This window comes from Carlito syrichta, unplaced genomic scaffold (genome assembly GCF_000164805.1).
Source record: "Carlito syrichta isolate Samal-C Ts95f unplaced genomic scaffold, Tarsius_syrichta-2.0.1 Scaffold126439, whole genome shotgun sequence".
Classification (NCBI taxonomy): domain Eukaryota; kingdom Metazoa; phylum Chordata; class Mammalia; order Primates; family Tarsiidae; genus Carlito; species Carlito syrichta.
This window is the reverse complement of record NW_007070535.1, coordinates 710,618-721,738: the sequence shown is the minus strand read 5'-3', so window position 1 is coordinate 721,738 and position 11,121 is coordinate 710,618.

Here is an 11,121-nt window from a genome sequence, read left to right as displayed (position 1 = left end):
GGGAGACGTGATGGCACGGTAGGCACCGCAAGGCCCCAACCTCGCTGTTTAACCGAAGCGAGGCCGAAAGTTCCCCAACTAGCCGGGTGCGAGTGTCACAGCTCACTGCGGATCCCCAAAGGGCATCTGAACCACCCCTGGGCAAAGGTGGCCTCTTGCGCTTCGCCAAGTGCACCTGGGTGAGCCCATTCGCCCAAGGGGTATCTGCCATTTTTTCCCAGTTGTAATAGTCAGACACCTATGTGGTTTTCAGTCGGATGACCGTTCGCTGTATTATCTGGCAGCAAAACAAGCAGGGGTGGGGTAGAGCGGGTTGAAGCAGCCTGAAGAGAAGACTGTGCTGTGGATCTAACTACCCGCAGACAATCGAAACACATATAGTCATGCACCTTTTTGAACAAAGATATGGATGTAAGTTACGATATTAAAAATCAGACCCCTGGCCACAATCTCAGCAGATAGAAATGTCTAATTAGCATGTGAGTATACTCTACGTGGAGAGAACTATATGGTATATATTGATTTTTTAAGCCATAGAAATAAATGCTTCATTTACTTTCTTGAAGTCATCTTTTATTATGAATTATAAAGCATGACTCTTTAAACAAAGAAAGATTCTAAATACAGTTTAAGGCATATTTATCGAGTGCCGTTTGTATACCAGGCACTATGCTATACGGACTTCTGCTCATAAGGAGCACACAATACTGAAGAGAAGACAGGCACATGGAGAGAAGAGTATCATGGGAGACACGGACGTAGATGCCTTTATGAATAAAAAGGTCAGGGCAGAGATCACAGTCAGGAATCAGATGGATAAAGACTTCATATGGCACGCCAAGAAGTTTGCATAAAAAGCCTTTGAACAAGAAAGTAAAAACTTCATATTTTATAAGCATGTTTGACATGAAGGGAGGGTAGAGGTTGTTTAAAACAGACAAGAGCTAGTACCTAGGAACCTCAGTCTAGAGATAGATAAATATTCCATGGGATCCTGAACCATGGTCATAATAGCAGAGCTACAGGTACGGTTGTGAGCTTTCACCTTAGAGATGTTGTGAGGATTAAATGTTAAAACTCGTAAATAATTGAAGAGTCTGATCTGTACTAAATCTTCAACAAATGTCAACCAAAGCTCCAGGTTTCCTGTTTTGAACAACTGAGTAAAGAGAGAAAACACTGACAGAAATAATCCGTTTATTTTATGTGCATATGTGAGAGCATTAATACGTTTTTCTTGAGTCTCTTTTGGAAATGTCAGTGAATATCTTTAAGAGGCAGCTAGAAATATTCACATGGGTCAGAAAAGCCAACTAGGTAGAATAAGTTGATTTTGTAGTTAACACTGTTTAAAAAATAGTTGAATCCATGGAAGTTGATAACATAATCCAGGCAAATATAGGAAAAGAAAAAAAAAAGGCCCAATTTGGAAATATAAGGGACATCAATTTTAATGAATTGCTGTAATAACAAATGCTATTGAGGGATAAGATAGTGGTGTAGGCGAAATTCTAAGCCAACCCCCAAGATTCTCACTCCCTGGTGTACATACATACCTTCCTCCAGTTATCCCATCAAATATTCATCAGATACTGCTGTGAAATGATTTATATAAAACCCTCCTAAGCTTTAAAGAAGTATTAATAGAGTTCATTTCTTAGAACAGTTTTACATTTACAGAAAAATTGAACAGAAAGTAAAGAGTTCCCACGTATTCCCTCTCCTCTAGCCCATAGTTTATCCTATTATTGACATTTTGCATTGGTGTGGCATGTTTGTTATTACTGAGGAACCAATACTGGTATATTGGTGTTAACTAAGGTCCATAATTTACATTAGAATTCACTCTTTGTATTATACGGCTCTATACATTTTGCCAAATAATGTAATATATCTATCATTAAGGTAGACAGAAGAGTTCATATAGAGTACATAGCTTTTTCAGACAGCCTTCTTCACATAGCAATATGCGTTTGAGTTTCCTCCATTTTTCTGCAACTTGGTAGCTCATTAATTTTCGTTGCTGAATAATATTGCATTGTATTAATATATTACAGTTTGTTTACCAATTCACCGATTGAAAGAAATCTGTTGCTTCCATTGTTGAATAAAGTTGCTGCAAATATTCAGGTTTTTGTGTGAATGTGAATTTTCAACTCATTTTGCTTAAATACCTTGGAGCATAATTTCTGAATTTTATGATAAGGCCATGATGAGCTCTGTCAGAAACTGTGAAATTATCTTCCAAAATGGCTGTGCCACAGATATTTTAAAAATATGAGACTTGGACATATTTATAGGCCAGAGTTGGAGAGTCATTAAAGAGGGGAATGTTTAGGGTAATTGGGAGAGAGGATAGTTAATAAACAAGGCTCCGAAAAAGACTATATGTAATGTTTAGCTGTGGTGATCATCCTTGGGTGGAGAAAAAATTCCTACAATGGAAGACTTAACAAGATAATGGTAGAGGCTAAGTGATCAAGAAAAGAGGAAAGATGATAATAAAAGAGAATTTGGGCTTGGTAGCTTATGTAAGCTGTGAAGACATCAGTAAGGTCATTTTCTAAGAGTGGTATTTGATGGTAGAGTTGTGCATTTTCCAGAAAAAAATTAATAGCAGAAAATGTATATTTAACACTTGTGATATGTCAGGGTTTGTTTCAAGGGCATCGATCAACTGACTTTTAAAAATCAATATTTAAAGAAGAGAAAACTGAGACATAGAGAGGTTATATAACCTGTTGAGGTTACATGGTAAATAAAGAACAAAACTGTGAAGTCTGGCTTCAAAGTTCTGCCTCATCTTTCTACTACGATACTGAGGATTGTTTAGCTGTTAGTGTTTGGAGGAAGTACTGTGAGTCACATAAATGAAAGCTGCTCAAGGACATGGGAGAGAATTGCCCTGTGGATGGTAGAAGATGAAGAAGAATTGACACCCCTTTCCATTCCCAAATGCCCTTGAGGCAATGAGTCATTTAAGAGTGGAAGACATCTATGATAATAAGCACTACCAAGATTCGTTTTCAAAATAACTTTTTAGCCACTGCACTCCAGCCTGAGGGACAGAGTGAGACTCCAACTCAAAAATAAATAAATAAATAGATAGATAGATAAATAAATAAATAAATAACTTTTTAGTGGAGAACCAATATTACTGTTGCGGCTTACTTCTCACACACCGATTGAAAACCCCCAAACATTTGATCTTTGGGGAAGAAATTTGCCCGCTTTCAATGTTTTATCTATACTTCCTTCTTTGATACATTTCTTTTTCAACTTAGGTGAACACTGGAGGATGAAAGTTAAGAACTGAATTCATCTGGTCAATTACACCACCGCAGTTCATGAACCAGCTGCATTGTAATCACTGCATGTTGTTACCAGCTCACTTTGCAAGACACTGGATTGGATGTGAAGCTTTCCCAAATACGGTGCCCAGTGATGAAGTGGTCTTGAGCCAGAGGAGAAAATTTGTTACTTGACCTTAGGAAATATGCGAAATGAAATTTCAAGATTCAGACAGATGTAGCTAAATGTATGTCAGCCCTGAAGGTTATCTTGTTTTTGTTGTTGTTGTTGAGAGGCACATTTTGACAGTGACCAGATGTCAGTTTGCCAGATGTGTATAAAAATAGATATTATTGGCTCAGCAGGGGAGAACTCTGGCTGGGTTTTGGAAAATATTGCCTCAGTAAGCAAAAATCTAAAATGCTGTGTAAGTACACAAGAGCTAGTCATAATATAAATTTAGCCATAGTAATTTATAAAAATAGTTTTTTTTATAAAAAACCCACCAATACTCTATGTCAACCCATTAGCAGTCAAAGGTGAAGCTTGATTGCTGTGTCATGCATCTATCAGAGTGTAGGGCGATTATATCGATGAAGTAGCTTTGGACTTTATGGGGAGAGGACACATGCACCTTGGGATTACTTCTGCTGTGCAGAAGTGGACATATCCCATGTGTCTTGGACATCTTTATCCCAAACAGCTGATCTGTCCAAAGAGGGCAGTACCAATGGTCTCTTAGTGGCCAGGACAAAGCTCCAAAGTCCATGATCCACACTCATGTAAGCTCCTTACACTGACTGGTAAGACTCTCCATCCATGCTCTGACAGCATTTCATACAACTCTTCCTGTTCCACTTTACTCTAGACACAAATGCCTCTCGAGGACACTGTACCTCTGCTTTTCCTTCCTCCATGTCTTCGTGTGACTTGGCACCAGCCCAAATAGTACTTCTTCATCTAAGACAGTTTATTAACCTGCCTAAAATAGTCCTCCTTACTTTAACCCAGAAATGTTCTATTACATTCTTTTTTTTTTACTTCATACAATTTATCATTCTCTGAATATGTCATAATTATTTGTTTTGAGGTTTGCCTGGGTTCAACCTAGAGAGTAGTAAGATAATATATAAGGTATCTAGAAATAAGTTTAACCAAAAGTACTTAATACCTTTGTGGGAAAATATAATAACTTATTTAAAGGCATAAAGACTTGCAAAAGTACCATGCTCCTGTGTAGAAAGACTCATTTTAATAAAGACTTCTTGATATTCTTTAAATCTAATGTTATTTCAGCATTGTTTGTGCAACCTTAAAAATCTGTTCTTAAAGTGTATGTGGAAGAACAGAGTCAACAATAGCCAAAATGGATTTAAGAAAGAAGAAAATGGCTGATGAATTGTAATGTTATCTAGTAATGTGACTGACAAAAACATAGAAATAGAAAAATTTACTAGGAGAACAGAATAAAATGTCCAACAATAAAATCTGAGAAAATCACATAATACCGTGGGATATATCACTACTGAGAAAAAAGTAAATTGAGTTTCCTATCTGAAACCCTAAGCTGGCTGGGGCCAGCTTCCAGAAAACCCAACAGTATAACCTCTCCAAAAGCACTTCCTTCCCTAGGAGCAGATAGTGAACTTAAGATGGGCAAAAGACCTAAGCATGAAAAGTAAAACTTAAATTTTTAAAAAGAAATCGATTTTTTAAAACTTCCTGGTTTTTTAAAATAAACTCTTTAAGACTTTATTGTAAAAGACTCAAACAAAGCTCCATAAGAAAATATAGATAATCCCAAAACATTAACTATTCTTTATGTTGCAAGACATTTAAAAAGTACATATCCTACACTGGGAAAAAAAATATTTGCAATACGTTTAATCAATAGAGAATTGGGATCCAGAATGTATTAAGAATTGTTGCAAAATCAAAGAGCAAAAATATAAAAGGAAAAAATGGAAAAAATTACAATATGCTCATATTTCATCAATAGCCTCAATAATCATCAATATGCTAAATTTCATAAATAATTTGGGAAACAGAAATAAAAACAACAATTTTGTTCTCTTCTAGTTCCACAAATTTTAACAAGTTTTACAAAGTCTCCCAATACTACAGGAAGACATATGTATGTTGTGCTTCAGGTAGACTTCAAAATCTTAAGGCCTACTTTATTTGTTTCTTGTTCTGTACACAACCAGGTTTCTGTGTTTAAATTGTATGAAAGGTTCACAGTGCTAGAAGCCATCTTTGCTGAGTCACTAAGTATTCATTTTCATTTAACATTAACATGGTTTGAAACATTTTGAATCCCTAGCCTTTCTTATCTTTAGTATATATCATATTATAACATGATTATAATTCGATTATAATAATTAATTCATAATTAATTATAATATAATTTAATCTTGAGCTTTTATTATATGTCATTGTTATGATGACACTCAAGTTTTTATTTCATGTAATGTCATAATGAAGAAATCTTCACTTATTAAGGTGAAAAATGTTGAACAGCCCCTTAGAAAACAGTTCAATTTAATTTTCCCCACTCAGATCTCAGAAAAAAAATTTTTGTAAACTTCCTTTATAGCACCCTTTGTTAAAAGAATGCTGAGACTCAAGTTTTCCTAGCATCTAAACCATTTCTACAGAGGGGCCAATTTATTAAAAAAATGAAATGGTTTATTTTTAGAACATTTATCCTTTTAAAATGTGGAAGTGCAATATTTTCACTTACATATTCTACTGATATTTTCCTATTCATTTTCGTGAAATGTTCATTTGTGTGTGACTGGCTGGAATTTTAGCAAGACCTTAGTTGCTGCAGAGAGCATTAAGCATGGGCTGCCTTACGAAATAGTGAGGGAGAGATGGTCTTGCTAAAGCGCTTCCTTCTTGTTGCTGTTTTTGTCTCTTTTCCTTCTAATTCTTCATGCCCTCTAGCACCTGTGCCCTCTCCCGGACTGGCAGCTCTGTCCATTACTCAGCCATAGGGCAGCACCACATACTCCAGACCCTGACCTCCTCTCTGGTAGAAAGCGTTTTCTCTTCCATGGTAAAGAAAACTATTATTTTTTGCACCCACACCTGCATCTGGGGGCCAGCTTCCAGAAAACCCAACAGTATAACCTCTCCAAAAGCACTTCCTTCCCAAGGAGCAGACTTTGATCTGCAGACACATTTGCAACTTTACTTAAAATATCGTCAAACTCTGGCAGCTCATGTTTTCTCTTTTAAAAAGGCAAGGAGTAACTGTTTTTAAAAGTGTTTTAAGTTTTACAAAGACAGAGTCTTGCTCTGTTGCCCAGGTTGGAGTGAAGTGGTGTGGTCATAACTCACTGCATCCTCTAACTCCTGGACTCAAATGATCTTCCCACCTCAGCCTCCTCAATAGAGGGGACTGAACATTTATACCACCATACCTGACTAATTTTAAAATTGTTTTATGGAGATGAAGGTCTCACTATGTTGTCCAGTCTCATCTTAAACTCCTGGCCTCAAGCAATCCTCCCACCTCGGCCTTCCAAAGTGCTGAGATTATAGGCATGAGTCACCATTCCTGACCTTGCAAAAGATATTGATAGAACCAAAGAAATATTTGGGAATACCGGGCACCGAAAGTAACTGTAGTGATTATGATTATAATTAAGAAACATTACTAGCGCAAGGAAATATTAATTGGTTGGGAATAATTTAAGAAATTTTTCATTCCATATGATGAACCCTAGATCATGTAAGTCTTTCCAAGTCCATCTACGAAATAACGTTTCTCATGGCATCTCTGAGTTATGAGTATATCAAGACTCAGCCCTTTTCCTGTTTCCTGATTCAAAGTGGTGTATACCTGGATCAATGGTCTTTTATCTGGTTAAGGAATAAGCCACACACTTATGAATCTTGAGGCTGATTAATTGGTTATCTAGAAGAAGTTCGGTAGGTTTCTTCAAAACCGACGGTTCTTTTCTGGTGGGACAATCTTGGGGGTGGTAGATAAACCAATGGTTCTCAGTTCTGGTGATTAGAATCTTCCAGAGGAACTTAAAAAATATGAATATCTGAGTTCTATGCCTGATCAATTAAATCAAAGCTTTTACTGGGAGAGACAAGCTTCTTGATATTTTTATAAATCACAGCAAGTATTTCTAATGTGCACACAGGATGAAGAGTCTTAAATTCAACTGAATCAAAAATAAATGTGCAGCAGAAAAGTGACCAGCCCAAAGATAAAACCTTAATATGTTAAAGGAACAAAATGACAATTGTCTAACTTTAATATTTTATTATAGAAAAAGGTCACATAAAGAATTGGGAGGCAGAAGTAAGCGAACTGTTGTATAAAAAAGAGTAGCCAAAAAAGAAGAATTTTATCACCAGGGAAAGCGGGAAAAAAATGCCATAAAAGGAAAGAAAAATCCACCAGTTTCTACCTTCAAGACTTTTATTGACATTTGATCGTGGAACTGGACTCACCGAAATAAGTTTCATGGTTTGTAATTTTTTTTTGAAAGCAGGATTTATTGAGAGAACAGAAAAGCTCCCACAGTGGGAGAGGATCGAGGGGGTTGCCCCATTTGTAATGTTCTTTTAACTCCCATGAGAAATAACTCAAAACCCACTTTGTCTACTTTAATCATATTTTAAAAATGCTACTTACGTAGATATGCAACTTTTGGTGTTGTTTTAACCTGTAAGTGCTAGTTTCCTTTTTTAAAAATTATTTTACAATCTTAGTGTCATGTATTTCCACTCCAAATTCCATGGACCTATATAGGCCTTTATCCCTTGTAGGAAGGAAATAAAAAACATTTAACGGCTCAACCAGGATGTTTTATTTGGAGCTTACTTGGTAGGAAGAAACAGAGACCCCCTGCAGACGACCTTAAAGGAAGGGGGATATTATAAGGAGGAAAAGGATTATTAGCAGGACTATTTTGAGACTTAAATAAAGAGAAGATTGAAAATGACTAACAAATCTAAAAGCACCAGACACAAGTAAGGGAAGAGTTACCTCGAGGGACCAGAGTGCCAGGTGAATTGTTGATGTGAGGTCAGCAATGCAGGGTAACTGCCTATTAATCAATAGTGGCTTGACAGTTCATTTTCACACATGTATCCAGCATATTATTGCATCACCTTATGTGTGAATTTTCCAGAACACGAAAGCATATTGGTCAATAGTTAACTACTTCCATGTGAATTAGGGGCACCGTGTGGATTATTCCAGTTACATTACAGGTAAGGAAAAGCTGAGGCTCAGAGTAGCTCATTTACACCCGTATTCAGTCATAGAACAGGTTGTGAAGTCATTTTGGATCATGGAAGGTTGTGACTCTTTACTTAGACTCAAGGGCACCGTTCTCCTCCATGTTGGATCCCTCATCTATGCTGCCTCCTCTCTCATCTTCCTGCAATAAGATTCGGAAATCTGAAGCACATGAAATCTCATTTTATCCATCCAACTCAGGGATCAGTACTGTATAGCCTGGGCCAGATCAGGTTCTCTGTGTGGGCTAATAAGAGTTCTTATACTTTTAAATGAACAAAAAGTAAAATAATACACTTTGAGACATGTGAAAATTGTAGGAAATTCAGATTTCAGTGTATTTATTTGTGTATTGTGTGTTGTCTGTTGCTACTTTCACACGGCAACCGCAGTTGGAGAGACAGGGAGGAAGTAGGAATTGAAATCGAAAATATTTACTTGTTTTCACACAGCAAGTTTGCAAACTTCTGATCTCAATCATTGGTTGCTTTTGATGTGTTTTCTTGAAAAGCAATAAGAAAATAGTGTTTCATCGATTGTTATCAAAAGCACTTATATTGAAAGTTAAATGTATGTATAATGAGTGGACAAAGAGAACAATATTCCCCTATTGTGAAAATAAAATGTGGCACACCGTTTCTGGAGACAATTTGGCTACATGTATAAGAAGCTCTCATCAATCTGGATACCATTTGACTCAACAATTTCATTTTTAGGGATTTTTGTTAAGGAAAGAACTAGAAATCTGTGCAGGGGTATGGGAAAACACAATTAATTATAATAGTGAAAATTGGAAGACTGATCAAATGTTCAAAGATAAATCACAAAATGAAATGCAATCATGTTATAAAAAGGATAATGCAAATCTATGTTTGTTGAATTGAAAGGTGCTCATAATGGAGGTTTATGGAAGAGCATGAAACAGAAAAATACGTTCAGTATGTATTTGGTAAAATTATATGCTGTGATATTTCATTAAATATGAATATATTTTATTGATTTTCATTAAATATATTTTAAATCTTATTTTTAAAACATTAAATATTATTTTTAAAAATACAAAAAATAGAACAGCAGGTTATGTAGCACTTATGATGTATCAAGTACTCTGTCAGACAACTGTATTTTATTTAAAATTCACAACAATTCTGTGACCTATTCACTCATTAAAAAAATTTTTTTTCTGTAATCCCGCGCCTTTGGGAGGCTGAGGTAAGTGGATTGCCTGAGCCCGCGGGTTCGAGACCCGCCTGGGCAGCGAGACCTCATCTCTACAATCAATCAAAAAATCAGCCGGGCACGATAGCGCGCACCTGTACTTCCGGCTACTCCGAAGGCTGAAGCAAAGGATCACGGGAGCCCAGAGGTCGAGGCTACGGTGGCCGGGAGCGGCCACTGCACTCCAGTCTGGGCGACAGAGTGAGACTCCAACTCAAAAAGAATAAAAAAATAAAAAATAAAAAAATGTTTTTCTTCAATGTTAAGGCATTATTTTATTAGAAGCTCCGTTGTAGTCAATGCAAAACACAATACTGTTCCTGGAAGGAAAAGTAGCAACATTCCTCACTTCTTCTTAGAACTATACATTTCCAGAATTTTTAAAAAAAATTTTAGCTTCAGGGGTCCACGCACAGGTTAGTTACAGGGGTATGTTGTGTGAGGGTAAATTTGGGCTTCTATTGAAGCTTTCACCCAAATAGCAGGCACGATGCCCAATAGACAGTTTTTGAACCCTCGGCCCTCTCTCCCTTTTCCCTTTAGGAGTTCCCCAGTGTCTGCTGTTCTCATCTTTAAGCCCATATTCACTCACTTTTAATGTAGTCCTAATTTCTGTGTACCCAGCATTTTGCAGGCATGGAAACTTGAGGCACAGAAAAATTAAGTACATTGCTTAAAGTTACATAACCAGTAAATGAGTAAGGTTGGGATTGGAAAACTCCTGCTCTTGTATTCTAAACACAGTTTCTATTTTCAGAATTGGGCTGGATGTGTTATGTTAATAAAAATCTAGCAATTAACTTTAATAAATTCTCTGTTATGAGAAGCTGATGCTCTTCCTGGGATACAGCATCGTTTAGATGGATTTTTCAATCAGAGAGATTCATGTAATTCACGGCTCAGCCGCTTATTACCTATGTGATACCGGGTGTGTGATTTTTAGCCTCATGCGTACTCATTTCCTTAACATGAAATGGACATAAAAATATTTGTCTCAGAGAGTTATTATGAAATTTAAAACAGGCCATGTAACAAAGCATGTAAGGCATATTTGCAAAGCCATAAACTTTAATTCCCTTAAATATGTCATAAACAATGCGAGCTATAATTTGCTATTATGTGTCTGCACACAGATTGCCGAAAATACAAAACAAGTGACTATGTAATTTAGTTCTGCTTCTTAAAACTGGTTACTGCTGGTTTATAACTACCAATTTACATAAGAAATTATTCTCTTGTTTCATCTTTTTTTCAAGAAAATGATCCTAAAGGAAAAGACTGACTTATACACATATAAATCATTTTCTGAGCCCTTGCTGTAAAATTTATAGAATTTCTCCATT